Source organism: Pleurodeles waltl, chromosome 7, assembly GCF_031143425.1.
Source record: "Pleurodeles waltl isolate 20211129_DDA chromosome 7, aPleWal1.hap1.20221129, whole genome shotgun sequence".
Lineage (NCBI taxonomy): Eukaryota > Metazoa > Chordata > Amphibia > Caudata > Salamandridae > Pleurodeles > Pleurodeles waltl.
The window spans coordinates 1,006,456,241-1,006,480,759 of record NC_090446.1 but is presented as its reverse complement, the minus strand read 5'-3'; the positions used below and the strand labels follow the sequence as shown (position 1 = coordinate 1,006,480,759).

Here is a 24,519-nt window from a genome sequence, read left to right as displayed (position 1 = left end):
CACCAACATAATATTCATTTGGGAAATGATCAGCAGCCTGTTGTAGGAGGAATAGAAAAAAATAATATGTATGACACAGATAACTTCACGTTCCATCAGCCCTAGTGAAAACCTAATTGTTATGATATATATCTAAAAATGTTCAGTCACTAACGTTTGCAAAATAGTACATATAAATAATCTTGAGATGAAGCTAACACACAGTTCTAACAAAAATGTATTGAAAGAAAAATGCTACTAGTCTGTATTGCCAAATGGGGTGGTGCATCTGCAATCTTATTGGATTGCCCAGTTAATCTTCTGGGGTGAACATAGCTACTGTTGCATGCTTCCAAGCACCATTAATAATTTCAGCTGTGTCAACACCTGCAGATATCATTTCTCTAACCCCCACAAAAGAGAGTGACCATGTATTCAGTGGCTTGGCAAATGGTCCAAATGTCTGTCATCAGATGGATTGTGTGGACAGCACTCTGCTGCAAAATTTGTTGAACCAATTCCAGCATATCGTGATGTAGTACTGGAACAGCAACTCTGGCAAAATGGGTCCGACTGGGTACCTTCCATTTCAGGCATAAAGCCGCCCAAAATTCTAGAAAACCTAGTCCTTCCACAATAGAAAAAGGGAAGTGGCCCAATGCTAACATTTTAGCCAGTTTCCTGTGTGCCGTAGGGTGGTTGCATTTGTACTGTCCCTCATGCCTAAACATGGCAGTAGTAGTAGCCTGGATCTTTTCTTTGCTGGTGCCACTGATGCAGGCGACCTAGAAGGTGGTGGTAGGCTCAATGTGTGTCTCAGGGGGGCAGCCACTGTATGTTCTTGTCTTGGTGTTTCGCCATGACTCTGAGTCTTCCTGTGTCATTGTGATTTTGCTGTTGTGGGTGACAATACTACTGCACTACTGGGAACAGGGCTGATTTGTGTAACAAAAATATATCCCTCTTCTTCACCTTCACCTTCCACGATCATCGGATTAGATTCCCTGCTTTCAACACCTTTACTAACACCTCTTGCATGCTTTTGGCCACTACAGTGCATCTCCCAACATTGGTGTCATCTCAAATGGGTTGTTTGGCCTCCGGTTCCATTGTTTGTACCAGGCTTACCCCGACTATCACTTGCTCAGCAAATGGAGCATATGGAAATGTTTGGCTCCTTCTCACTAACTGTGAAGAAGTCCCAAACTGGGGAGGCCAATTTTCTAACACTGGGGCCACTGTCAATGTCTGAAGAAGTGGCAGTAGGTGGACATTGTTTTGATGGCATTTGCCTCTCTCCAGTGCCATCTTCTACTGTGGTGGCTGTGGATGTAGGTCGCACCTGGGGCCTTGTAAATTTTGAAGCTGGTAGAGGTGTAGGTGGTGGTATCTGTGCCACATCACTCAGAGTAGGTTAAGAAAATGTAGTAATGTTTCACTCCACTGGGTCTGGGTTAACATCCATGATGACTGGCTCTTCGTCAGACTCGTCATTATCCTCTTCTTCATCCGTAACTCTAAGGCTTTCAGGAACCTTCATTTTCACTCCTTGCCTCTCCTGGTGTGTCTCAGACTGAGGTGACATTGAAGTGGAGACTTGATCATCAGAAGGGATTCATGAAGAAGAAGATGGTAGAGATCTGGAAGACAGTGGATCTTGTGAAAGAGGGGTTTCTTCGGCTTCCTCAGCATGAAGCTCAACATCCTGATGTGCCCCCACTTCTGTAGGAACTGGTATTGCTGGCTGCAGCAGTTGTTGTTCACTGGTCTGCGTTTCTGGCAATGATTGGATACTACTTTGAGAAAAAGATCAGTCCAATTCAACACCACTGCTCGTTGGCATTCAAGTGATTAGAGAGGCTGCCCCTGTGCCAGACATGGGTTTGGGCCTAGTTTGGAATGGGGCGGCTGATGTGGGAGTGCTGCTCCCAGCTTGCTTCCCAGAGGCTGGTGCCGCAGGTTCACATTATTGCCCAAAAAAGGTCTTGGGTGACATACCAGTGGTGGGAAGCTCCTTCTTATCACTGGCCACTTTCTTGGTAGCAGCTTTCTTTGGGGCCATCTTGAAGACTGTCAGTTGGCAGTAGCGTTTAGCTTCACATGCTGAAGAGATGTCTGTGTGGTCCTCGGTGTGGTCATGCGTCACATCATGCGCAGACCTTCGCTCTGGCAGTACTGTGGGTGATGTCTCTTTCTCTTCGTGCACCTAAAAGAAAACATGCAAGAAGGATCAGTGAAATGTGGCATTGTTGCAGTTGCATTACTAGTAGAAACAATATCATTTAATGGTTACTTAACTAAACTTATAAAATAATTATGAAATACAGTGTATCCATTTGTAAAACCACATCAACATTAACTTTAATTATCATGTACACTCATGAAGGATGAGAAGGAGCAGAGCTACAACATACAGAATGTAACTGAGCTTTATCTGCATCAAGTTGGCATGTGACACTCAGGGAGGTGCTGGTGACACATGGAATAATAATCCTTGAATAATGTTATGCAGTGCAACTGTACACCTATGGCAGACATGGAGCTAATGGGGTAAATGAAAAAACAAAATGTAATTTAGTTTAAAAAATTATAAAACCAAGAAACAAATTTAAAAAATACATATAATTATACTGTTATTATACAATTAAATAAAATAAAGTGTGTGAAACAAATTACTAAAAAATGAATATTAAAAAAAAAAATAGATTTCAATTGCTGATGTACTAAGGGAAGGGGACCACCATGAAAACCCACAGGTATTTCGAAGGCAAGGAGTGGTGGAGGTGAAAAGTCCAAAAAGTATATGATTAAAATATTTTTAAAAACTGCTCATACAGTACATTAAGTAATACACATTGACCTACTAGCCCTGAAGAACACACACAATAGCCTCCAGCCACATGGTCAAACAACAATCAGCAAGGAGCCATGCCCACCACAACAAAGGAGAAAACAGGCAGGCCTAAACACACACTGGCTGCTTACACAAAATGGCTGACAGCCACATGGTCAAGCAACAACAAGCAAGGGGGCATGGCCACCACAACAACGAAGAACATATGCAGGCCTAAAAGCACACTGGCTGCCTACTCAAAAGGGCTGCCAGCCACATGGTCAAAGAACAGCCAGCAAGGATGCATGGCCACCACAACAAAGATGAGCACATGCAGGCCTAAAAGCACACTGGCTGCCTACTCAAAATGGCCACCAGTCACATGTTCAAACAACAACCAGAAAGGGGGCATGGCCACCACAACAAAGAAGAACACATGCAGGCCTAAAAGCACTCTGGCTGCCTACACAAAATGGCTACCAGCCACATGGTCTAACAACAACCAGCAAGGAGGCATGGCCACCACAACAAAGAAGAACACATGCAGGCCTAAGGCTAAAAGCACACTGACTGTATACACAAAAAGGCTGTCAGCCGCATGGTCAAACAACAACCACCAAGGAGGCATGGTCACCACAACAAAAAAGAACACATGCAGGCCTAAAAACACAAGTGCTTCCCACACAAACAACAAGCAGGATGAATGGAAAACTAAAGAAACACATAGGTATAGGACTATAATTAATTGACTATACAAAGGGCCCGTGACCACATGGCACAGGGAACATAGACAAATGGTGGTCTATGACAAACACTCTCACGTACTGGCCAGAGAAAGAAGGCATTAGTACAGGAGAAAAAAACAGCAACAAGTACGTAGTTTCAAAAATGAAAATTAAAGAGGCTATAAATTTTACAACAATAACACACATCATACAAAGGCATTAAGTACTATTACCCCGCCATACAGAGTTTTCAGAAAAGAAATGTGAAATACCACCAAACAACATTTAGCTATCTAGCTAATGCCGTCCATGGTGTTTCAGTTCAACAGACACCATGAACAGTTGATTCATCATGCACCCATGACTAGTACTGGGTCTACCACTGGAAGTCCTATTCCATTAGCAGAATATGCCACTTAACATTAACTTAGTGAATTAAATGAATATTGCAAATTTTCAAAACAAAGCATGGAGAAAATGTCAAGAACTGTAAAACATTTTTCATTTATAGGACAAAAATTACAAGTAAAACTATAACAAGGCCCCAAATGCAGGCCATCCACCACAATAAATTCTAAAAATTAAATAAAAGTACAGATAAATCCTGGTGGATGCCCTCTGTCAAACAAACAAGTTGTACAACACTGTTATACAAGTCTTTTTTAACCCCTTCGCTGCCAGGCCTTTTCCCCCTCCTGTGCCAGGCCTTTTTTTGGCTATTTGGGGCAGTTCGCACTTAGGCCCTCATAACTTTTTGTCCACATAAGCTAGCCAAGCCAAATTTGCGTACGTTTTTTCCAACATCATAGGGATTCTAGAGTTACCCAGACTTTGTGGGTTCCCTTGAAGGAGGCCAAGCAATTAGCCAAAATACAGTGAAAATTTTGTTTAAAAAAATAAAATGGGAAAAAGGGGCTGCAGAAGAAGGCTTGTGGTTTTTTCCCTGACAATGGCATCAACAAAGGGCTTGCGGTGCTAAAATCACCAGCTTCTCAGCTTTCAGGAACAGGCAGACTTGAATCATAAAACCCAATTTTCCAACACAATTTTGGCATTTTACTGGGACATAACCCATTTTTACGATTTTTTGTGCTTTCAGCTTCCTTCTAGTCAGTGACAGAAATGGGCGTGAAACCAATGCTGGATCCCAGAAACCTAAACATTTCTGAATATTAGACACAATTCTGAATTCAGCAAGTGGTAATTTGTGTAGACCCTACAAGGGTTTCCTACAGAAAATAACAGCTGAAAAAAAATAATATTGAAATTGAGGTGAAAAAAACAGCAATTTTTCACTACGTTTTAATCTGTACATTTTGTCTGCAATGTCAGATGTTTTAAAGCAATATACCGTTACGCCTGCTGGACTCTTCTGGTTGTGGGGATATATAGGGCTTGTAGGTTCATCAAAAACCCTAGGTACCCAGAGCCAATAAATGAGCTGCACCCTGCAGTGGGTTTTCATTCTATACCGGGTATACAGCAATTCATTTGCTGAAATAGAAAGAGTGAAAAATAGCTATCAAGAAAACCTTTGTATTTCCAAAAGGGGCACAGGATAAGGTGTTGAGGAGCAGTGGTTATTTGTACATCTCTGAATTCCGGGGTGCCCATACTAGCATGTGAATTACAGGGCATTTATCAAATAGACGCCTTTTTTACACACTCATTTATATTAGGAAGGAAAAAATGTAAAGAAAGACAAGAGGCAATAACACTTGTTTTGCTATTCTATGTTCCCTCAAGTCTCCCGATAAAAATGATACCTCACTTGTGTGGGTAGGCCTAGAGCCCGCGACAGGAAATGCCCCAAAACACAACGTGGACACATCCAATTTTTTGACAGAAAACAGAGGTGTTTTTTGCAAAGTGCCTACCTGTAGATTTTGGCCTCTAGCTCAGCCGGCACCTAGGGAAACCTACCAAACCTGTGCATTTTTTAAAACTAGAGACCTAGGGGAATCCAAAATGGGGTGACTTGTGGGGCTCTGACCAGGTTCTGTTACCCAGAATCCTTTGCAAACCTCAAAATTTGGCTAAAAAAACCACATTTTCCTCACATTTTGGTGACAGAAAGTTCTGGAATCTGAGAGGAGCCGCAAATTTCCTTCCACCCAGCGTTCCCCCAAGTCTCCTGATAAAAATGATACCTCACTTGTGTGGGTAGGCCTAGCGCCCGCGACCGGAAATGCCCCAAAACACAACGTGGACACATCACATTTTTTGACAGAAAACAGAGGTGTTTTTTGCAAAGTGCCTACCTGTGGACTTTGGCCTCTAGCTCAGCCGGCCCGGGGGGGGGGCAGAAATGGCTTAAAATAAATATGCCCCCCACCCGGGGAGCGACCCTTACCTACGGGGTCGCTCCCCTTGCGTGACATTGGCACAAAAAAAAATCCCCGGTGTCTAGTTGTTTCTGCCCCCTTGGAGGCAGATTGACCTAAAATTGGTCTAAATACACTTTGCCCCCCAGTGGAGCAACCCTTGCCTAATGGGTCACTCCCCAACTCTAAAAACACAAACAAACAAAACAAAAAAAAAAAAAAAATTTGCCCTGGCGCCTAGAGGTTTCTGCCCCCCGGGGCCAGATCGGGCTAATAACAATAGGCCGATCTGCCCCCGGGGGGGGGGGGCAGTAATGGCCTAAAATAAATTTGTCCCCCAACCCCCCCCCCGGAGCTACCCTTGCCTACGGGGTCGCTCCCCTTGCGTGACATTGGCGCAAAAAAAAGATCCCCGGTGCCTAGTGGTTTCTGCCCCCCTTGGGGGCAGATTGACCTAAAATCGGCCGATCTGCCCCCAAAGGCGGCAGAAATGGCCTAAATACAATTTGTCCCTCCAGGGGAGCGACCCTTGCCTAAGAAATGGCTTAAAATAAATTTGCCCCCCAGGGGAACGACCTTTGCGTGAAATTCAAGAAGAATAAAAAAACTCCCTGGTGTCTAGTGGTTTCTGTCCCCCTTGGGGGCAGATCGGCCTCATAGCAATAGGCCAATCTGCCCCCAAGGGGAGCAGAAATGGCCTAAATGTAATTTGCCCCCCTTAGGCAAGGGTCGCTCCCCACCTCTAAAAAAAAACAAAAAACTAAAACAAAACAAAAAAATAAAAATGATCCCTGGTGCCTAGAGGTTTCAGCTCCCCCTGGGGGCAGATCGGCCTAATAATAGGCTGATCTGCCCCCATGGGGGGCAGAAAAGGCCTTAAAAAGAATGCCCCCCCCCCGGAGCAACCCTTGCCCAAGGGGTCGCTCCCTTATGCCAATTTCCAAATAAATAAATAAACTCCCTGGTGTCTAGTGGTTTCTGTCCCCCTTGGGGGCAGATCGGCCTCATAACAATAGGCCAATCTGCCCCCAAGGGGAGCAGAAATGGCCTAAATGTAATTTTCCCCCCTTAGGCAAGGGTCGCTCCCCACCTCTAAAAAAAACCAAAAAAATAAAACAAAACAAAAAAATAAAAATTATCCCTGGAGGTTTCTGCTCCCCCAGAGGGGGCAGAAAAGGCCTTTAAAAAAAATGCACCCCCTGGGAGCGACCCTTGCCCAAGGGGTCGCTCCCTTATGCCAATTTCCGTTTTCAAAATAAATCCCTGGTGTCTAATGGGCGTTTCTAAAGCCGGATTGCTTTACAATCCGGCTTTTGAAACGCTGAGAGAGACTTCAAAGGGAAGGAAATTCATTTCCTTCCCTTTGAAGCCTCTCTCGGCCTCCTCCTCGTGATCAGAAGAGAAATGCTTTGCATTTCTCTTCCAGCGCGAAGGAGGAGGCCTCTGTGACAATCAGCACGAGATGCATGCTGATGTCATAAGGGAGGGGTGGGGGGGTCGGGGTGGGAAGGGAAGGGATTCCCCTTCCATCCACGACCGGGGGGTGTGGGTGGGGGCCCCAAAGGGGGAGCGCTAGCGCTCACCCCGTTTCCCGGGTGCAGGACGAGGTGATCTCGTCCAAGGCACCCGGTAACTGGTGCCTTGAACAAGATCACCTCGTTATTTGTGAAATCTCAAATACAACAAAGTCCTTAATTCCAATGATAAACAAAGAAAGTGATTCTTCCAGCTCGAAATCCAGAAATTCCAGCTCGAAATCCAGAAATTCCAGCTCGAAATCCAAGTGAAGAGTGACCAGGAGATTGCCAAAGGATTGGAAGGAGCCTGCTGGACAGGAACAGGAAGTTGGAGTAGCTGGGACATTTCCTGTTGTTAAAACAAAGTGCTCCTTGCACAACAATATCAACGCAAACAGTCCACTAGAGAAGATTTTTCACTCGAAGTAGTAGATTCTAGCTTCTTCAGCTTTGCCAGGTTGCAGCAGCAGTGGATTGCACTCATTCGAACATGTCAAAAAAGAAATGCCAGAAGACAATGGCGGGAAGCTAACTCTTGCAAGCCAGTAAAAAATGCTGTTTGTGCATGCAAGAACCAGTAGTCTCTTGTCTCGCTTCCCAGGCATGCAAAATGACAGTAAGCGCACACCAATGGGGGAAAACAAAAACAGAAAAAAAACTCTGCTATGTTGGGGCGTGCGGTTTCTATCGGTAACTCCACGTTCTCCGGAGTTTTTCACCCTGGCCTGACTACATGAATAAGCCTAGTAATGCTAAAGAAAAATTGTTTCCCTCTAATTCCAACTGCTACATAAATATTCTGGTCGTGAAGTGCAGTAAAGGAATACACCAACCGTTGGAGTGGTCGGTATGAACTGCAAAATGATTTAGCCACAAAAATTCTTAAAAATCTATTAGCCCAGAAACAATCCTCACATTCCCAATAATTAGATTCAGACCCTTTTAATCATCTAGAGTTAAATAATTGCACACATATTTTGATTTTAGCAATTTGGACTAGTGTGGAACGTAGGCTTCTTGTGCTGGCGTCAGTGAGAAGAATAGCCTTTCTTCCTCGTATCCTGGTGCAGGATCACTGCATGGCCCGTGTTAGTGAATAGGTACTCTGCTGCATCAATAGGCTCTTATCTGTCAAGCTTAGTCACACAGAGAAGGTACTGCAAGTTCCAAGCACCGTGAAAAAAGGTTTAAGAAAATTTGCCAGCAATGGCTGCATGTTCACACGCAAGGCAAAATTTGGCAAGTCTACTCATATGCGGATGAACTGTGTTAAATGTTCAAGCTCTCCCTGAGCCTAAAAGATATTTAGAAGAAATATGGCTGCTCTAAAACAGGGTTGTTGATGGAGTAGTTATACCTTGCAGTGCTACAGGTTCCTTGCTGCAGTGAAACAAAAGAGTGCTCAAACAGTGTCATCAGGAGTTTTGTTTCAAACAGTGTCACAGCCTCAGTCGCCAGGCCTGCTTCCTCTACCAACTGCAATAGTCAACTTGTATTTGTAAAACAATCCATCATTCATAGTTGTTTCATTTCATAACGATAGCAACCAGGGAGAAGGTAGAGGGTTTGGAAAGGAGGGAGGAGAGGTAGATATAGAGCAATTGGATTCAACTAAGGGAAGCATCCCAGAAGGTTAAAACAAAAGAGTTCCAAGAATTCCTGTGTTGTTGCACAATGAGATGCAGACAGGACCCTGGCACATCCTGCATCCCGAAGGCACCACCCATACATTTTTGTAATGATGGTACAAAGTGGCTACATATCTACAATAGGAGGTTGCTATGTTAGTGCTCAGGAAACGCGAGTAATTCAGCCTTCCTTATCCACACGGACTAGAGGTGTTCAAAACTCCAACATTCTTAATTCAATTGCTATATAGTGAGTACATTTCTTACCACTGTACAGTCAAGAAAAAACTAAAAGAAATAGCATAAAGAAGACTGAACCGCAGTTCCTAGAAAAGCAACCAGAAATAAACTAGGAAAAATAAGTTGTCACTGGACTTGAAATTCCTCATGTGGGGGTGTGGTCTGGCAGCCAACACGAATGGCCGCCTGAGTGAGAAGCTCCGTGCGCCGGGCTGGATCGGGGCCTACGGAGGGGGTGCTACTCTCCAACAAGAGCCCCTCCTGTTACACTGGGGACCCCTGAAGGAACGACAGGCTCGGTAAACGTGCAGCCTATGACGTGCCGCGGCTGTAACGGCCGCCGAGAAAGCACAGCCAGGTGTGGCGTAGGGTGGCGCGCTGAGCCGCGGCCTCGATTTCAGCGAGGGGTGGAGGGCTCCAGAGTCGGATTGAGCGGCTGGGAACGTTTCTCCCTGGTCGCTTCATGTAGCAGGAGAGCATACGGCTCGGCGCGCAGCGGTGTGATGCAGAATAATCAATGATCCCGTGGGTGCCTCGGGGTGAGGCACATGACCGCATATGACCATGCCTGACAGACTATGGTGACCTGGGGCCCACCCAAGTTCTAAAGGCCCTGGCAACCCAGTTGCAAGAGGCAGCCGCACCTTTCTGCTCAGGGCCCCCCAGGCAGAGGCAGGCAACAGATTCAAGAGACCTGGCAGGAGGGAACCCGCCCTCGAGAAACGACTGGTTCGCCAGTGGGTATTGTGAAGGGTAGGGCCCACCTGCCTGACTACAGTGGAGCAGCGACTGGTGTCCCAACCAGTCATACCCCACAGGGCTCATCATTGAAGGCGCCATCCTTCCACCCTCTACCCTTCCACCCTTGTATAAGCCTGGCAATCCGAGTTGGGCCCAGAACTGGCACAGGCTGACCCCGGAAGTTCTGAGGGTGGGGCCCACCACCACTTAGAATGCCGGTTGGTGGAGGGGAGAGCTCCACCTCTTGTTTTAGAACATCCTTGCTGCTGCGTGACCCCTCTACCGCGAGTGACATTTCTGTCAGGCCAACTTTGCTTGGTTGATCCCTTACGGCGGCTATAGTACCAGAAGCCTCGGCGGCTATGACGCAGACATCAACGCTCCTACAACAGGAACAGGGTCTAATAGCCACGTCTCCCTCAGGTAACTCCTCTCCAGGAACTTCTCCCCTCTGGGGTAATGCCAAACAGGAAGTCAGCCGGCAAACACTCCCGTCAACTATTATTCTTCGAGGCCATTGCACAACCGAAAATCATGGCAGCGCAGACGGCCCCTTCTTGCCCCGTGACTTCACCAGCTGAACCCCACACAATGGAGGCAGCGAACCGCATACTGCAGGAGATCGCCGCAGCGGGGCGCCGTCTGGAGGCAATGGATTCAAAGATATTGGACCTGACTGTGGCCTCTACCGCCATACGGGCTGACATCGCCGGCTTCCTGGATACAGTAAACAACTTAGATTGACGTCTCACGACTGTGGTGGACCATGTCGCGTTGTTGCTCGACCAACAGGCAGAGTTGCGGTCTCTGCGAGCAAAAGTAATAGACTTGGAGGATATGAGCCGCAGAGAAAACGTTCGTCTTTTTGACATTCCGGAACACAAAGAGGGCTCCGATATCAACACTTTTCTCCAAAATCTTCTACCCGAGCTCACTGGCCTGGATTTCTCACCACCATTGGAGTTCCAGCGAGTCCACAGGATTGGTCCTCTACATAGATCATCTCGGCAGCTAAATCTCAAGATCCGTACTCCCTGGAGGGACACAAGATCAGACTGGCAGCTGATTTTTCCAGACTAACAAATGAAAAGTGGAAGGCATTCTTGGCCCTTCATCCACAACTCAGGAACCTGGATGTTAAATTTGATCTCTTTGAACCAGTTCCCATGTGGATTACATACATTGGCAAATCCAGGGACTTAACTGAACCGGCGGATCTCAGCTCTTTCCTGAGCTGCCTCGCCCCACATTCTCAAAGTGCACTCATAATGTTGAGCTCTATGGTGCTCGGAGGACTTCTCACTATCCACCCAGCAACAGATGCTTCCTCTTTACTTAGGAGGCCTGTCTCCCCTCATCCTATTTCACCCACCCCCACTCGCCATACTGGAGGGACGCTCGGATGGCACGAGCCATGGGACCTTAGCCCTCACTCTGCATTTTCCTTTGACTACTTTACTCTTCTTAGGCACTCTCTGGGTGTCTGTATGAGGATTCCTCTACTTGTAGTTTTGGGACCCTTCACTCGCCCCCCCCCCCTTGATACTCCCATCACTGGCTACCATACCTTTCATGACCCCTGAGATATATCTCATTGACGACGTCAGCCCTGATATGCCAGAGCATGGAACTTATCCTTTTTATTTGCTCTGGTAGGAGCTAATTCACAATCACTTGTTTGCACTGTCGGCCGGGTTGTGGTCCTCTCCTCCACTCTCTTTCAGTAATGCCCCATGTTGTATCCTGCCTTTCCATGCTCTCTGCTCTCCTCTCACTATCGCCCAACATTACCTGTCAATGGGTGCTTCTTGGTGGTCCTCTTAGACCACATACCAATCCCTTTGTTTCCCTCCTGCCTCCCCCAGTGCATGCCAGGCGCGCTAGTCTTACAGGTCCCAACCAGCAGTTTAACAAGGCTTTCAGTGGCGAGATACTTTCTCTTTCACTGTAGTTTTCGTTTCCTATCTCTTCCCCTATATTTATTCTATTCTATTCTTCTTTCTTTTCTCACACATCATCCTCTCCCTTTTGAGCATAATCGTTTGCACACTTCTTCCCTCTACTGCTGTGATTATTATCTCTTTCTAGTTCTTTCTCTGTCTCTTTTGCATCTTTTCCATTCTTCTTCCTTGCTCTTCTGCCTGTCCGATTCCTTCACATTCCGTGGCTGAGGGTTTCCCCTACAATTTCCCTCCTACCCGTTTGTTCCTTTCCAGACCACAAGTGCTCTGAGCTTCACCACTCCTAGCCTATTGTTACATTCATTGTATCAATGCACACAAAATCTCTCGTTCCCCTCCAAATCAGTCTCTACTATGCTCCATAATGGGGTCAATGGCCCCGCTCACAGTCCTCTCATGGAATGTACATGGTATGGTGCACTACATCAAGCAACAGATGGTCTTATCTTATCTCTGATCAAAAAGAACTCACATTGTCCTATTGCAGGAAACACATCTCTTCCCATCAGAATCTGAAAAACTCTGCAGAGACTGGGTGGGCAAAGTGCTTTTCAGCAGAGTGTCATCTGTGCATAGTGAAGCGCAGGGTTCCGGGCAGAAATGCGGGGTGGCTATACTCATTCGTCGATCCCTGCAGTTCAGGCTTCTTGAGACGTGGTGCGATCGGAGGGGCGTTACGTCCTCGCCAAGCTCACCCTGGGCACTTACTCAATTTGTGTCGGTTTTATCTATGCTTCCACAGGCTCCAAACATTCTTTTTTCCTTTCCCTTGATCGACTACTGACAGAGATCGGCGCCTCCCAATACCTACTGGGTGGGGACTGGAACCTAGTGCAGGATGTCATCTTGGATCGATCAGGTGTTCTTGATGCGGGCAATAATGTAGATCGGACCCTCCTAAGTGACGTCCTGTCAGACCATGGTCTGTTAGGCCACTGGCACCTTTCCCATCCAACCGACAGTGAATACACCTTTATTTCCACGGTATAGGGGACTCAATCCCAGCTAGACTATTTTCGGATTAATCATCTGTTATTACAGACGATTTGAACATCTGAAATTCTTCCGGCCGCACTGTCTGACCATTCTCTGGTTTTATTGGCCCTGGAGCTGGGGATGGCCTCACCCGGTCGTAAGCCTTGGTGTCTCCCAAACCCCAGATACCGAACGCTAAAGGGAAGAGAAGAACTTAGATCACACATCGCCACCTATCTTCAGAACAATAAAGGTTTGGTCTCTTCGCCCCAGCTACTGTGGGCTGCAGCGAAGGCAACGACTAGAGGACAGCTCATGAGAGTCACAGCTGTCTCCAATGCCCAAAGGAGTGATCAACAGAGAAACCTGAAAGATTACATCGCCCAGGCCTCCCGTGAGTACACTCAAACCTGGAACTAGCCAAAATGGAGCTCAACTCCCTTTATACCTCACGGGCGCAATATGCCTTACAGCGACTGAGAGGTCGCCACTATGAGCATAGAGAGAAGGCGGGTCTCGTGTTAGTCGCTCAACTCCATCAAAGGGAGGCGGCATTGGCCATACCAGCCTTACGCAGATCTGATGACATGGTTATCACGCACCCACAGGCAATTGCAGAGGAGTTTGCTCGTTTTTACCAAACCCTACATACCCCAGAAATAACTAAAGACGATGGTCGCTTGGACACCTTCCTCGAGAGGGTGACTATACCATGCCTCTCGGATGAGGGCAGAGCGCTCCTGGAGGTTGACATCAGCAAGGAGGAGATAGAGCAGGCATTAGCCAACCTCCTATATCACAAGGCGCCCAGGGAGGATGGGTTCACATCAGAATTCTATAAATGGACGGGAGCAGATACCGTAGATGCCTTGTATGAGGCATTTCTGGGGGCTGACCAGACGGGTTCTTTACACCCTCTCTCCAACAAAGCCTCCATCAAAGTTCTACCCAAGCCAGGTAAGGACCCTCTTCTCAGCAGTAGTTATCGTCCCATATCCCTCCTCAATGGAGATATCAAGATCCTGGCAGGGATCTTGGCAGCCCACCTCAAGAAGGTCATTCCCTCCCTGGTTCATCACACTCAAGTCGGTTTCGTACCAGGCTGCTCATCGAGGAATCACCTTTGTATGCTATTCCACGCCATATGGATGGCTTGGGATTCACAAGAAGAAGCCCTAGCCCTCTCACTGGACGCCGAGAAGGCGGTTGATCGAATAGAGTGATGGTACCTCTTCGAAACACTAAAACGTTTTGGTCTAGCGACTAGCTTCATCAACAGAGTGTATTTGCTGTATGACTCCCCGACAGCCCAGGTAAACTGCAGCAAATTTCTATCAGACACCTTCTCTGTCAACAGAGGGACTCGTCAAGGCTGCCACCTATCCCCATTATTATGCCTACTATCCGTAGAACCCTTAGCGACAACTATTCGCAGTTCCAATCTTGTATCTGAAATATTGATTCCTGGCGGCTGTCCTACCATTTACTTATATGCTGATGACATTTTACTCACCCTAACCCTCACTGACCTACCTAACTCCCTACCAGCCCTCAGAGCTATCCTTTCGGAATTTGAACATCTCTCTGGCTATCGGATCAATTGGGATAAAAGTGAGGCTCTACCATTATCTCCAGTAACAGTAAGCGCTTCAGTTCAGGGATTCTCAGTCAAATGGAAATAGTCATGCCTTCAGTACCTAGGCATTGACATTAACAGGGGTTTGGATAAAATGGTGGCTTACAACTTTGACCCACTGCTTAGCAGTATGAAACGAGATTTTGAGAAATTGACCCATCTGGGCCTCTCTGTGTGGGGAAGGGTGCAGGTGGTACAAATGGTGACCTTACCGCAATTTCTATATGTCCTGGGCATGCTACCTTTGTGAATACCTTTGTCTCTCCTTCGAGAGATAGATCATTGAATCTGGGCTTTCGTCTGGGGGTCCATGCGTCCACGATTACCTAGAGCCGCTTTGCTCGCCAGACATGAGTTTTGGGGGTTTGGGTCTCCTCTCAGTGGAACACTATACCCTAGCATTACATCTCTTGCAGTTGGTTTTTCTACTCCCAGGAGTGCAGGACCTGCCACTTTGGGTGGAAGTAGAACAGACACTCTTGCGTTCCACATCAGGACTCCAGGTGCTCCATAATGTAGGTCCGGCACCCCACTGTACCACCAATCCTGTGATTGGAGCCATGCAAAATTCAAGGCGGCAGGCATACCGCTTAATGAAAGTGGACCCCCAAATACACGACAGGGCACCAATATGGGGCAATAAAGGTTTTCTGATTGGGGGAAAGACTATTTTCTGGAAGGAATAGTGTTCGAAAGGCCTCATGAGGGTGGACCAGCTCCTAACGGGGTCAGATTGAAATCATTCTCGGAACTCAGGGAGGAATTTGATGTCCCGGTATATCACTTGTGGCACTTTATTCAGCTTAGGCATTGTCTGGAGAGACACATGGGAAACCCCCCTTGGCGACTCCATCACTCCCCGATACTTCAATATCTGTAAAGACCTGGGGACGCTTGAGGGGAGCCGTATCAGGACTGCAGGCATTGATGAACCGACACCTCTTCTCTCTTCCCCTCCTCATCTCCCTCAAGAATGAATGGCAGACACATCTGCAGGTTGAATACGATCTAAAGGAATGGGAAGACTTAATCAAGGCTAGAGACCACGGAGCAGGGGAGGCCCATTTGAAATTCAGCCTTTTCAAAACATTACAAGAATGGTACTGGACTCCCCAGAAATTACGTACTGCAGGGTTATTATCTCACGCCTTCTGCTGGAGATGCCCTCATGCCCGCTGTGATTTGCCACATATTTTACATGACTTCCCGTCATTCAGCCTTTTTGGTGATCAGTGGAGGATACCCTCAGAGAAGCACTACCCTTACCGTCTTCCCTCACCCCTTCCCTTCAACTGTTGCATGATACCAGAGAGCTATACGATCTCTCCCGACCGCAACATCGTTTATTACACACCATGCTGGCCACAGCTAAGGTATGTATCCTCAGGCATTGGCGTGCAGAGACCGCCCCCTCCCATGGGGAATGGATCACTGCATTGTATCAGGCAGCTTCACATGAGCGACTCATATATGACTTACAAGATAAAACGGATGTGTTTCTACAAATGTGTTCATCCTTTCTCTCAGGGCCAGTGAGCTGAATATCCACTGCGGAGGTCACAATACAATTGACCAAGCGGGCCGCGCTTATTCGGAAATCCTATTATCACACACCAGTGCGCTATCACCCCCTTCTGTTTCGCGCCGGCCTCAGTTGAGTGCAAACACACACCCCCACCTGCTTTCCATTCAGTCCTTTCAAGAATGCACCAACCACTTATTCCTATTTCTCCCCTTCCTTCCCTCATTTTCCCACCCTTCCGCCATTTTCCTTATCTACCCTGCTCCCGCCAATCCACCTTGAATGTGCCCCCTGGCCTCCCTCCTCCATCTGTTTTGTTCATCCACCCCCTCGGTCACCACCATTACCATTCTCATTATCATCCCCATCTACGCCAATGCTCCCTATATTCTCTCTCTCACTCTTACTCTCGCTCTCCTCTTCCCTTCCCCTTTCACTGCCACCCTCTCCTTTCCCTATCACTTCTGTTTCCACTATTATTATCAACCCGAAGCTTTTTTTCTCTTTATTTGTTTTTCTAGCTTTGTATATATCTTCTTCTTCAGATATCCCGCTCCAAAACCGTGACCTCACCCATGCTAATTCATGCTGTCACCCAGAGTCGTCTATTCTTCTCCCCCGCTTTGTTATTAATAGGATGTTACCCCCCCATCTGTTCTCCCCCGCTATGTCCCCTCTTGAGCCCTCCCCCCCCCTTTCCATGGGGTGGGTATCACCCCCCTTGCAAGCTGCTCAGACCACTGTTCTCCATCCTCAGCTCGTGTCTCATGCCTGGAGGGCCTACAGTGATGTTTCTTATCCATAATTACTCATCCTCATGGGACATTCTCGAGCTCCCCATCCTCCTATTTTCAAACTAGTTGTTGGGTAATGAAGTTCTGGGACACTTAGGGGAGGGGTAGCTAGGGATGGCAAGTTTGTTTGTTCTTCTAGGAATTGCTCTATCCTTGCCCTTCATTGGGGCCTCAAGGGGGACGGAGGAGGAATATTGTAATATTGTAGTATTACGGTATTGTATTATTATTACATTATCGTGTTATTGTATTCTTGCACTATTGTATTATGATATTGTACTACTGTACTATTGTGCTACCGCGCTCTGGTTATTCTATTTACTCTATCTCAGTTGTAGTTTTGTGCCTTAGATATAGACATGAAGAACCCAGGTTCTTTTGGTCATTATTACAAACCAAAGTGTCTCTCTTTTCTAATGTGTTTGACATTTTCTGCGCAGTATTGCCGGACTTTAAGGTGTACGATGTACTTGAATTTTTCAGGTCTGTTATTTGCCCTATGTACAATGTTATGGAATATAATAAAAAATTACAACACAAAAAAAGAAATTCCTCATGTAACGAATGTAGATTACAAAAGGAAGCAAATCTGTCCCATGTTAGTCTTCCCCAGATTCAAAGCTTTTTTACTGAAGGAGAATTTGTTCTGGAAACCAAGCACTTCCCATTGAATGACAACGCAATTCATAAACCCAACCTCAGCTGTTCCCAAATGCTATCATATAGGGACTAATGAAACGCACCTAAGACTGATATTGTATAGAAGTATCTGAAATTAAATTGTACTACTGAATAATAACTATAAATATATAGAGAACTAGAGAGATACAAAAAATGTGCAACCTTAGTGTCGACAAATCTACACTCACAATTAAAACAACAAAAATATTGATTCTAAAATGTCGTCCTACAAAAAAATCTAAATGTTAAAAATATCTAATGTAAAAAATAGAGTACAATAATATGAACTCTGAAAACTAACATTTAAAATAATAATACTGAAAATCAAGAAGTAGTGCAAAAATACAGAGTATATATTGCATAAAATATTAAAATTAATCAATGAAAGTTAATTTAATAAATTAAAAGTTGCAATACTTTTGCAATTAATGAAAAAATATAACTTGCAAGTTAAAAAATATGTAATATATAAAACAAAAATCAATAAGAATATTCTTGTGAATACCAATTTATCTGGAAACAATTAAATTAAATATATTCATAAATAAAGTCATTTTAAGGGTTCAGAATTTAAAATAAGGACATAAAAATGTATAAACTAAACAATTTTTCAGAAAGTTAAAAGTTATAGGAAATTAAATATTTTTGGTAGGGAGAGTCAGAATCACTTTCCCTACACAAAAATAAGCAACTTTCGGAAAAAGTCTTTGGATTTTTGAGAGGAGCAGTCAGGTGTACTATTCCGACTCAGAATTAAATAATAGTATAGAAAGTGTTGAAAATAGCTGAAGAGAGCAGAGCGAACATAGGCCCATATTTATACTTTTTGACGCAAAACTGCGCTAACGCAGTTTTGCGTCAAAAAAATTAGCGCCGGCTAACGCCATTCTGAAGCGCCATGCGGGCGCCGTATTTATTGAATGACGTTAGCCGGCGTTACCCGCCGGCGCCGTCTGGTGTGCGTTAAAAAAAACGACGTACACCAGGCAGCGCCGGCGTAGGGGGATATGGGGTTTGGGCGTCAAGAAATGGGGCAAGTCAGGTTGAGGCAATTTTTTCGCCTCAACCCGATTTGCGCCATTTTTTTTCACTCCCAACCCCCATAGAAATGACTCCTGTCTTAGCAAAGACAGGAGTCATGCCCCCTTGCCCAATGGCCATGCCCAGGGGACTTCTGTCCCCTGGGCATGGTCATTGGGCATAGTGGCATGTAGGGGGGCACAAATCAGGCCCCCCTATGCCACAATTTTTTTTTTTTAAAAACACTTAACTGAACTTACCTTAATGTGCCTGGGATGGGTCCCTCCAGCCTTGGGTGTCCTCCTGGGGTGGGCAAGGGTGACAGGGGGTGTCCCTGGGGGCATGGGAGGGCACCTCTGGGCTCCTTCAGAGCCCACAGGTCCCTTAACGCCTGCCTTTTGCAGGCGCTAAAAAACGGCGCAAAAGCGGCCGTACGTCATTTTTTTTGACTCGCCCACTCCCGGGCGTGAATTTTGCCCGGGAGTATAAATCCGACGCACATGCCTCGGAGTTGATTTTTTAGACGGGAACGCCTACCTTGCATATAATTAACGCAAAGTAGGTGTCCACGCTAAAAAATGAAGCAAACTCCATGGACTTTGGCGCTAGACGCGTCTAACGCCAAAGTATAAATATGGAGTTAGTTTTGCGTCGGAATTGCGTCAAAAAAAAGATGCAATTCCGGCGCAAACGGAGTATAAATATGCCCCATAGAGCCTACGATGTGCATTGTACCGTTGACAGCTCAGCGCAGCAGAAATCCGTAAGCCTCAAAGTCATCCGTTCAGCACTGTGCCACTAGAGGATAAGCAGGTAAAACCCGCTGCTGATGTGTGTGTTGGGAAGCTGGCAATGGACTTGAGGTGGGCAGAAGTCACCGAGTTACAGAAAAACTCCGTGGAGTTCCACGTTGGGCAGAATTCCAGTCACTCGACCACCTTACACTAGTTGTTACGTATGCTCTACTGTCCTCTCCAAGTTGAGAGGTTGTAATGTGACCAGAATGAAACTTAGGTGTTCTAATATCTCAATGCCACATGTATCCTGCTCGTGGAGGTTGCCAGACAAGCCTTGGAGACATCTTTGTGGACCTATTTTTGCATACATGTACATTACTCACAGAAACATATTTTCTGCAAAATATTTTACAAAAATGCATTTGCTTGCAAAACCGTTAGTAGAATATCGTAAAATAATACACTGCCCAAAATGGTTACTTAGTGCAATGATTTTTCCATTGTATTAACATTTAAATGCGTTTGGTAGTCTGCTGGCACAATGACACAAATATACACAAACTGAAAGTAACCTAATCTTCGCAAAGAAACAGCGCCATTCTATTGATTTCATTTCTGACTGAAATGACGAATTGAATTCTTCCTACCTGCTGCTCCATTTTCGTCAATTCTACATACTTCCCAGGAAAGTTTTTTCTCATGCTGAAATCCGTGTTCCACTGATACACCCTTGTCCCGTAATAACGCACAGTACAGCCAGAGTGACAGCCGGGTCAGTACATCCAATCATATTGGGGAAAACATATATGGAAGCTATGGGTGGGGAAGTGTGATGATCTTGGGTTGGTTGTGCACTGCAAACTTTTATCTCAGCATTGGGTAAAAGATTTCTCGATGTTCATTAGCCTGTAATGTGGCAGATGATTGGGTTGATAAAACGCTCCCCAGTTGTTCGTTGGCTTCAGTGGCCCGGATGTTGCATGTGATGCGGCTCTGCACAGAAGGGTGGTTTTGAGTGTTTCTGTAAACACGTACGTGACAGCTTCACAGTGGGCCACAGACATGCTGACATGGTTTCCTGTTGTGCATGCAGTAATGCATTCATCAGTGGCGGCTGGTGAAGTTTGTGAGTGGTGGGGCTGGGCTTCGTCCTAGGGGTGGGGGAGAGAGGGCAGTGTGGCACAGCATTTTTTGGGGAGCTTAGTCGCCGTTTCCTGTGCAAATCTAATTTAACAAAAATGGGATAAAAAGCTGCATTTTCAAGCTCCATTTTTTAAAATAAAAGGAATACGTTTCATAAGCCTGGCGTGTTAGGCAAGCCTGATTTCCTTCTGTCTTGATGTGTGCAGCTGTCAAGAGGTTTTAGGGTTAGTTTCTCCCTCACATATTGCTGACTGATTTTGAATGAGTATTTTTCCAGCCTACTCGAAGTTCGAGTATACCATGTTCTTCTTCCTGTCAATCACAACCTCAAGTTTGAAAGTTCTTTTATATAAAGATAGTGCTGCAGGCTTGATACATTGTTTATTTGTATATGGATCTCAACACAAAGCCATGCGAGATGAACTATAATTCCAGTTAATTTGATAGTGAAAATAATAAACCAATCATTTCCAAATGCTATTGTGTGTAGCAGAAGTAGCCTTTGTAAGTTTGAGTACAATGCCAGCAAGGGTTGATTCACAGACATTACATGCCCCTAGCAGTTGTCACCTAATTAACTGAATACAGCAAAAAACACAATGCTGTAGTATCACCTACATTTCTGCCTGGACCTAAACTTGACAAAAATGTATCCAGGTGGCTGGCATAGATGCCAGGAAGATTCAACCAATCTACTTCTTTGTCCTCCAGCAATCTCTACAAACAAAACTACAAATCCCAGAATGCAACTTTGCTGTCGACTAAAAAAAATGTGCAATTAGCTGTAGGTGTCTCACAATCCTTTCTGAAATGTGTCTTATTACTGTAGAAAAGTGTCACAAAACCATTTGAATGTCACACGCAAACGGCAAATGCACTCAAAACATGGACATGTCACAAGCAGTATGGGAGCTTGGCAGCTCTGATGACATACAGTTACAAAACCACACACCACACCACCCACCTACGGCACAATGAAGGCCCTGTAACCAAGTGTGTGCCTGCACGGACACAGTGGGCTATATACCCAGCAGAGGCGCTGCCAGGCACACCGGGCACCCACACAGTGTATTTGTTTGACAGGTCTGTCTACACTGAAACTCGCCCCTTTATTCCCATTGCACTGTACATAATATTCAGACCCAGGATAACAATGACCTTCCCTCGCCTTAAACAACAACACATGCACTTAACGAACACAAACAAGCAATTAGCCAACATCCTTTGTTGTTTGCTTTGGTGCTTTTTTCATTTGCCACGGCGTGTCTGGTCGAAATCCTCCATGACGTGTGTTTGGTTCTGCACTGGTGTTTCTGTTTTCATTTACTTTTAAAATGATCTGGCGTTGGCGCGTCTAGTCCACAGAAGTGGCTTATGATTATGAATGCGGATGTTCACGTTAGGGGGGATGCGGGCATACGTGCATATGCATATTAAAAAAACATGTAATACATGGACTAGGTGAATCATGACAGACTGCAGCACAACTAGGCTCTCTGTGCCCCAACTTAATCTATATACCGTGGCCTGGCATGTGGAAACAAAATAGTGGATGAACATCAGTGGGGTCATTTTAAACACATAGGCGCAAGCTAGCAGGGACCGAAGCCCTGTAACAGCCACGTGTGTGAGTGCATAGGGTTCCTCAGCCTTGTGTGAAATCATGCATGATATGCATGCATACTCCTGCCATTGCTTTGTTTGAATTGCAGTGATTTCTAATTGGATTTGCCATATTTAGAACCCCTGCTACTCCTGGGGAGTTTGAAAGATTATCATAGGCAGTTACACATGATCATTTTGCAATTGGACATAAACAATGTAGGGCGTAGTGGGTGAAAGTTAGATGCATGCATGTTGAAACTCAGAGGCAATTTTTCACAATAATTGCACCGCACATTTCGCTGGATACACTGGCCTACAGAGTTTGTCCTTTGGCGCATACAAAAAGACATTTAATTTACATTCCACCAAATGCAACTTCAAACTCACTTTTTTAAGCAAACATAATAAAGTGATGTTGCGCTCATATAAAACCCAATTTACTCGTTAACAGCATGTGTACTTATTAGCACCGATAATTGCAACTCTGAACTTGTTAAAGCACAAGAAGAAATGTTTTAAAATAATACCAAGTTTCGACAGAAAATGCACAGTCCTTTTGCAGAATGCACTTTTCCATAATATGCCATTGCTTACAGGGACCCCATCATTTCACATGCCTCTGCCAACTGCCTGTACGCATAGAAATAAGTGGCTCAAGTCTCGTTTTATATTCATATTCCACTCCTGAGGCAAAATGCTCCCCTGGCCCCAAGGCCTGCTGCTGCACTACACTCCTGCGTACAATGGCCCAATTACAACTACGCAAGTGAGCCGAGGCCCGGCAGCTATTAATTTATTTTTTATGACCCTTACCTGGTGAACTGCCGAATGCTGGCCTGACTCCTTTACATATGTCAAGGCGGCACTGCAGTAAATCATAGATCTATCGGAACCTACACACGGCATGCACTGTTACTAAAATGGCTCAAGCGTGGGAGCACTGGCAGTCTCAGACACCACTCAAGTCGAGTGTGCGCAGACTCGATTTTATGGCTTCCCGTTCGCCACACCCTTTCCCAACTTGTCACAGGGTGGGGTCCCACCCACACCCTGTAACAAGTTAGGAAAGGGTGGAGTGACAATACCCTCCCCTCTCTGATTGATGTGGAGTGTAAGCCCTACAGGGCTTGCATTAAAAACGCCCAGGGCTAACTTCACCACAACGTCATCAGTGGGTGGAGACTGGGCCTCAATGCTAGGTCTTTGCCGAGCTGATGACATCACAGCCCTCAGGGCTGTGAGACTGTGAGCCTGGCAAATACTTAGACTTTGGGTCCGCTGGGAGAGCAGGTAAAGTAATGTGTCAGTCACGTGGGGCAGACAGTACTGTGCTCCCCGTTCTTTAAAGTTATAAGAGTTGTTTTTTTTAAAAATTAAAAACATATAGTATTGGAATGATTGCTTTCTTTTAACTTTGACTATACAGGGGGCGGAGCCCCGACGCCCGTGCACAGAAACCGCCACTGGCATTCATCACTTAGCGGCATGTCAGTCACTCCGGCTTGCTTTGTTAATCAACACAGGTAGCACCAATTAATGTAATGTCATGCATGTAATGTAGCTCAGCACTTGACAAACTGAATGCTTGACTGAAGAAAGCATGCCTCACATGGCAGCACTTCTGTCGAGGGGGTCGCAGAACCTTTGTTTCAGTGTGATGTTTCCAAGCTGCATCTCAGTAATTGCAAGACAGGATAAAAGGGGATGTGTAGGTGAACGAACAAGAAATCTTCTTTGCTATTAAATCATCAAGCTCAAGCAGTGCCAACGTAAATTTCGCTTGTCTTTTCAGTATGAAGCTTAAGAAAAATAATTTATTTATTAGCGGTGAGTGGTAAACTCCCTAATGTGCCGGATGGCAGAGTTTTTGCCAAACTCAACACTCCAAGCGGAGTGCAGAGTGAGAAAACTCCACAAACGTCACCAACAAAGCGGAGTTTTCCATCCACCGCTACAACAGACCCGCATCTGACAGGAACTGAACTTCCTGACTCGGCCACCGTTAAAGGAATGTGGTAACCATTGGGAGGTAAGTGGGGTGGATGAGCCCTCAGAGGTCTCCCTTTGATGCTCAGGAGAGAGGGCAAATTGCATGCGAGAGACTTTCCAGTCCTGAGAGAAGATCGGATGCCTCTGTGGTGGCACAGAGGGCCTGCACAGAGTGCAGCAGTAAAGCCGGAGGGAGAAGGATGGCCCCACGAAAGGAGCCTGGACAAGAGTCACCCAGCCGCACAGAAAACAGAAGAGGGCGGCAAGTGCAAACTCCTGACTGGTGGAGAGATGACTCCTGACCCTCATACACAATGATCCAGTTCTTGATGGGTCCAGACAATAGGCCCAAATTTATACAGTACCGTAAGCTAGCTAAATACACACTCAAAGGTGAAATACACAAAGAAGCAGAGGCCCCCAAGAAGGAATGAGATTGAGGTGAGTCTGAGAAATGAGAACCCATACT

At 45.7% G+C, this 24,519-nt stretch overlaps 1 long non-coding RNA gene across 1 annotated transcript; it reads right to left on the bottom strand.

Annotated features, from left to right (window-relative positions):
* LOC138245854 (uncharacterized) lies at nt 1–20,061 on the bottom strand. Its single transcript, XR_011194177.1, has 2 exons — nt 19,961–20,061; nt 1–2,185 (listed from the first exon to the last, which is right to left on the bottom strand). It is a non-coding gene; the product is annotated as an uncharacterized lncRNA (long non-coding RNA).
* Between the last annotated feature and the right edge of the window lie 4,458 nt (nt 20,062–24,519).